General features: G+C 40.0%; 1 pseudogene; it reads right to left on the bottom strand.

The window, feature by feature from the left end:
- Nucleotides 1-4171: 4171 nt before the first annotated feature.
- On the bottom strand, nt 4172-4248 carry LOC120222453 (annotated as a pseudogene).
- Nucleotides 4249-6745: the final 2497 nt, after the last annotated feature.

The raw sequence follows: 6745 nt of genomic DNA, 5'->3' as shown, positions 1-6745 counted from the left end.
TTTTTTTGCCCGTGCTCATTTGTGTTTCTGAGTTGCTTAGTTCTTGTCCAAGTCTGGGATATATAAGGGAAAAAGAAAAGCCAGAAAAATCACCATGGTAACAACACTGTTCCTAGGATCACAAGTTCCCTATGGTCCATCTTGTGTCTCTACCTTTCAAGGTTGTTGTAGACTGAATGTGCTCTACCCCCCAAAATTATGTGTTCAAATCTTAACCCCCCTGCACCTCTGAGGTGACTGTATTTGTGACAATATTTGGAAATAGGCTCCTTAAAAAGTTAATTAAGAGGGCACCTGGGTGGCTCTGTCAGTTAAGCATCCAACTTCGGCTCAGGTCATGATCTCACGGTTTGTGGGTTCGAGCCCCGCATCAGGTTGTGCTGACAGCCAGCTCAGAGCCTGAAGCCTGCTTCAGATTCTGTGTCTCCCTCTCTCTCTGACCTTCCCCTGCTCACGTTGTCTCTCTCTCTCTCTGAGAAATAAATACAAAACATTAAAACTTTTTTAAAAAAGAAGAGTAGAGCTGAATGCTCTACTATTTTAAAAATAAATAAATAAAGGGTTAATTAAGGTACAATGATCCCAACTCCACAGGACTGGTGTCTTTATAAGAAGAAGAGATCAGGACACAGACTGGCACAGAGGGATGACCATGTGAGGACACACCAAGGAGAGAGGCCACAGGAGGAACCAGCCCTGCCCATGCCTGGATCTCAGACTCACAGCCTCTGGGAGTGAGAAACAGTAAATGTCTATTACTTAAACCTCCTAGTGTTTATTATATAGCCTGGTTGACTATTATAAGGGTCTTCTTATGTTTGTTTTATATGTAGTTTCTGAGCTTTTATTTGTATTTAGTGAAAAGAATAGTGAGAAGTTCACATACTCTATTGTTTTCAGAAGTGAAGTTCCCTTAGTTACCATTTTGCAGTTACCCAGGTGTTCAACCATTGATTAATGGGGGGAAAAGATGGGGTCCATACATACAATAAATTTTACTCAGCCTTAGAAAAGAATGAGATCTTCCCATTCATTTGTGACAACATGGAAGGGCCTAGTGGGTATTATGCTAAGTGAAATAAGTCAGAGAAAGACAAACAAGATTTCACTCATATCTGGAATTTAAGAAACAAAGCAAATAAAACAAAGAGAAAAGAGACAAAACAACAGATTTTTTTTTTTAGTTTACATTCCTTTATTTATGAATACAGTTCAGTTTCTTTTCATTCTTAATTGACTCTGTGCTTCCTCTCAAAATAACATTCCTTTTTTTTTTTTTCTAGGAGAGAGAGAGAGACAGCGTGAGCAGGGGAGGGTCAGAGAGAGGGAGACACAGACTCCGAAATAGGCTCCAGGCTCTGAGCTGGCAGTCAGCACAGAGCCCGACGCGGGGCTCGAACCCACGAACCACGAGATCATGACCTAAGCGAAAGTCGGACGCTTAACCAACTAAGCCACCCAGGCGCCCCTCAAAATAACAGATTCTTAAATGCAGAGAACAAACTGCTGGTTGCCAGAGGGGAAGTTGGGGGGTGGGGATGGGTGAAATAGATAAAAGAGATTTAGATGTACAAACTTGCAGTTACAAAATAAACAAGTTGTGAGATGAAAAGTCGAACAGTAAGATTGGTGACAAATGGTGACGATATTTATTGTGATGAGCAGTGAGTAATGTATAGGTTCATCAAATTACTATATTGTACACCTGAAACTAATATAACACTGTATGTCAATTAAACTTCAATTTAAAAAAAAACACATACACACACACACACACACACACACACACACACACACCTAACTAGGCACCTGGGTGGCTCAGTTGGTTAAGCATCCAACTCAGTTTCAGGTAAGGTCATAATCTCATGGTTTGTGAATTCAAGCCCTGCCTTGGGCTCTGTGTTGATAGCACAGAGCATGCTTGGGATTCTCTCTCTCTCTTTCTCTCTCTCTCTCTCTTTCTGCCCCTCCCCTGTTTTCTCTCTCTCTTGCTCAAAATAAATAAATAAACTTAAAAAAAATTTTTTTAAAACCACCTAACTAAATATGAACAAGTAAAATCCCACAATGTTTAAGGATAACCCATGATGATAATGTAAGATTTATCTTAGGAATACTAAGTTGGTTTACAATTCGAAAATTAATCAGTGCAAGAGGGTGACATTACCAAAATGGAACTTTAGGAAGCTCCACTTTTTAAATTTAAATTTTAGTTAGTTAACATAGAGTGCAATATTGGTTTCAGAGTAGAATTCAGTGATTCATCACTTACATACAATACCCAGTGAACATCTCAACAAATGTCTTCCTTAATACTCATCACCTGTTGAGCCCCTCCCCCACCCACCTCCGTCCATCAACCCTTAGTTTGTTGTCTGTCATTAAGTGTCTCCTGCGGTTTGTTTCTATATCTCCTCTTCCCCCTCTTTCCAAACATTCATCTGTTTTGTTTCTTAAATTCCATAATTTAAGATAAGTGAAATCATAAAATAAGTGAAATCATATGAAATTTTCTTTTTCTGACTGTCTTTTGCTTAGCATAATATATTCTAGCTCCATCCACATCTTTGCAAATGGCAAGATTTCATTCTTTTTGATGGCTGAGTAATATTCCAACACACACAGGTATATATATATACACACATGTATATATATATACCACATCTTCTTTATCCATTCATCAGTTGATTGACACTTGGACTTTTTTCATAGTTTGTCTATTTTTGATAATTCTGCTATAAACATTGGGGTGCATGTACCCCTTTGAATCTGTATTTTTGTATAAGAAGGTCCATTTATGTTTTCTGTTAGAAAAATAAAAAAACAAAACAAAAACAGAGACTGGTTAAAATACTGTTATAGGAGCTCTGGAAAACAATCAAAGGTTTGCAACAACCAGGCTAATGCCCAGTCAAGGAAAGGCCCCTTCAAAATGGAATGAAAGTTCATGGTGTTTTTATTTGCATAGCCCACTCCTCCTCCAGCATGGCACAATCATGGTTTGAAACCAAGCAGTTTAATTCCTAGTTCCCTTCCTTGAACTAGGCAGAGCAGAGTTGACCTTGTATGCAATGGTCTTACCTGTCTGGTGGATGTCTGAAGGACTGATCTCTATCTTGCCTAACTTGGATCTCAGATGGAGAAAAGGGGCAGCCACTGATCAGGAAAGCAACAGGGAGACTGCTGACTTACAGATATTTGTAGCAAGAAATATAGGTAGAGACATACAAGGAACAATCTGAGATCCTAAGGAGAAGCTAGAATCAGACTTTGAGAAATTAAGACATTCAAAAGCAGCCATGTGTACATGAGAATTGAAAAAGTCATGAGTTCTGGGCAAGATGTATCAGAAAAGTCTCCAAAACACCTTGAGCTTTCACCTTGAGCGGATCTCTAGGCTTGGAGCATGTTCAACTAACAGTAGGTGACTACTCCAGCACAGAGCAACATGCAAAACCATGAGGAAGTGGCTGGTTTTATCAAATGTCTACTTTTTTACAAAACCAAAAATCACAAGGCCTACAAAGAAGAGGGGAGGAATGGGCCATTGAAGGTACAAAATAAATTCTAGAAACTGTCCCTGAGGAAGCACAGACATTGGATTTACTAGATAAAAACTTGAAAACAACTGTCTTAAGTATAACCAAAGAGCTCGAGGAAAACAAAGGCAAAGAACTAAAAGAATTCAAGAAAAAAATATATGAGCAGATTGAGAATATCCACAAAGAGATAGAAATTACAATAAAAAACTGATAAGAACTATCTGGGCTGAAAATATAGGAAATATATTGAAAAAGATAATTTATTTTATTTTTTATATATTTTTTAGATTTTATATTTAAGCAATCTCTACACCCAATGGGGGGCTTGAACTCACATACAAAGATAAAAAGTTGCACACTCTACTGACTGAGCAAGCCAGGTGCCCTCCAAAAGAGAAGCTAAACAGAAGATTTGTACAGGACGAATAAAGAAGCAGTGACTGAAGGAGGTACAATTGGAATTATGTAGCCTGAGGAGCAGAAAGAAACAAAATGAAGAAAAGTAAACAGAACCTAAGGGATTGTGGCACATCAAAGGTCTCAACACAGGCATTATGGGAATCCCAGAAGGAAAAGAGAGAAAGAGACAGAGAGATTATCTGAAGAAATAATGGCTGAAAACATTTTAATTTCATAAAATACAGAAATCTAAAAATCCAAGAATCTAGTAACGAACTATAGAAATGATCCCTGAAAGTATAGTCTTTAAAAATCCAAGAATCTAAAAAAAATCTAAAAATCAATGAATTTCTAGTAGGATAAACTAAGAACTGAAGCACATTATAATCACACTGTTGAAAGAGAAAGATAAACAAGCAGCAAGAGAGAAACAACTCATCATATACAAGGAATTCTCAATAAGATCATAACTCAATTTTTCAGTAGAAACCTTCTAGCTCAGAAGGTGGTACTGAAAAGTTGTAATAGAAAAGAAAACTGTCAACTAAGAACACTGTAGCTGGGAAAAATATCCTTCAAAACTCAGCGGGAAATTAAGACTTTGCCTGATAAACAAAAGGTGAGACAGTTTATTTTTAAATACATTTTATTAAAGTATAATTGACATACAGTGTTATATTAGTTTCAAGTGTAAAAGTGACATAATTTATTACCACTGCTCTACACACACAACACAAAAATGTGTACAGGAGTCCTTGAGGTTGAAATGAAAGGAATTGGATAGTAACTCAAAACCATATACAGAGTGCCTTGGTGGCTCAGTCGGTTGAGCATCTGACTTCGGCTTGGGTCATGGTCTCTGTCCCTCTCTCCCTCACACTCTGTCTCTCTCTCAAAAATGAATAAATGTTTTAAAAAACTTAAAAAGGGGCATGTGAGTGGCTCAGTCAGTTAATCATCCGACTTCGGCTCACATCATGATCTCACAGTTCGTGGGTTCGAGCCCCACATCGGGCTCTGTGTTGACAGCCAGCTCAGAGCCTGGAGCCTGTTTCAGATTGTGTCTCCCTCTCTCTCTGACCTTCCCCTGCTCACGCTGTCTCTCTCTCTCAGAAATAAATTGAAAAACATTAGAAAAATTTTTTTTAATAAAAAAATATGAAGATATCAATACCTATGCAGTATTAGCTCAACCCCTGGAGAGACTAAAGTACTGAGGTCAGCCATGCACCAAAGCTCCATGAGCTCCTCTGCCACCATGTTGCCGTGTATGGTTGCTGGAGCAATAGGTGCCATCCACAACCCCACTGCAACAGGACAATTGAAAGCTTGCTCTTGGTGTATCCCTGGTGGACCTCTGCCCCATGTGCCTCTTTCCTTGGGGTGATTTTCACCTGTGACCTTTTCCCGTAATAGATCATAACTCTGCTGAGTTCTGAGAATACTTGTAGTGAATCACTGGTGGTCTTGGTGCACTCCCCAGCAGCATCTACGGTGACTATTTCTGAACTTGAAATTCCTGGCTAACTACCAGCTCAACCCTTCTGCTTGGAGGCCTCAAACACCCCCACACACTCAGCATTGAAACAAAACTCAAATGCAGGCTTTATCTGATATTCCCAACTGGGCCCGGGGCTCTATCATTTCTCAGATATTCAGTCTGGAAACCCAGGCAACAATATTCCTCTACTTTTTCTTTCACTCCCATAGCCAACCACCCATCCACCCTGTTCCTCATGTCCTGAGTTTATCAGATCTTCCTTCCCCTACCCTACCTGCATGACCATCACTCCAATTCAAGCCAACATCTCTCGTCTCTATGGCAACAGTATCCTATCCACTGCCTCTGCATTCAATTAACTTTCTAACCTGCTTTCCACACCACTATGACTTTTGAAAACACAAGTTTCATCCTGTGCCCCCCCAGTGGCTTCCCAGTGCTTGTAAAATAAGGTCAATCTTCACTTATCTTCACCTGCAAACCCCTATGTCCCCTCCCCAACCCCTCCTCATGCTCCAGTAGGTTCTCTGTAAGGTGCACTCAGACAGCCATGTCCCTTTCTTGGAATCTTATCTCTGTTCATAGCTCAACTTCCCCTTCCATGTCTATCTAGCCAGCCTCCCTCTTGTGCTAGGGCCATGTCCATTCCGGCATCTCAGGACCCAGCAGACACTCAACCACACACAAACATTCTACGTTATTCTGTGTTATTCTAGAATAGTTATCCTATGTTATTCTGGTTATTCTGTTATACTCCCATGGGATGTATTCTTCCCCACCCTCCCAGTTGGCCTTCAGGGTTGCTATGAAACATATACTGGATTTGGTTTAAATCACTTGTTACGAAGATGTGACCTAATGATTACCTTCCACCTATAAAACTCTAATGTATTCTTTGGTGTAAATATGCCTGTCCTTCTGAACTCAGGCAATGGAAGACTCTCAATTTTATCAATCATCTTTCCAGGAGGCACATTCCAGCTCCATGAGGACAGAGGGTCTGAGTTCACCAGCGTGTCACCAGCACCATAAATAATGTTCAGCAGATACAGGTACTGTTATGGGCTGAATGTTTGTGTTCCCACAAAAATTTTTATTTTTTAATTTACAAAAATGTTTATGGGGCACCTGGGTGATCCAGCCAGTTGAGCATCTGACTTCAGCTCAGGTCATGGTCTCACCGTGCCCATATCGGGCTCTGTGCTGACAGTTCAGAGCCCGGAGTCTGTTTTGGATTCTGTGTCTCCCTCTCTGTCTCTGTCCCTCCCCCACTCATGCTCTGTCTGTCTCTCAAAAATTTGTT

The sequence above is a fragment of the Hyaena hyaena genome, unplaced genomic scaffold, assembly GCF_003009895.1.
Source record: "Hyaena hyaena isolate Hyena2069 unplaced genomic scaffold, ASM300989v1 scaffold_879, whole genome shotgun sequence".
NCBI classification, from domain to species: Eukaryota; Metazoa; Chordata; class Mammalia; order Carnivora; family Hyaenidae; genus Hyaena; species Hyaena hyaena.
This window is presented reverse-complemented; position numbering and strand designations above follow the sequence as displayed.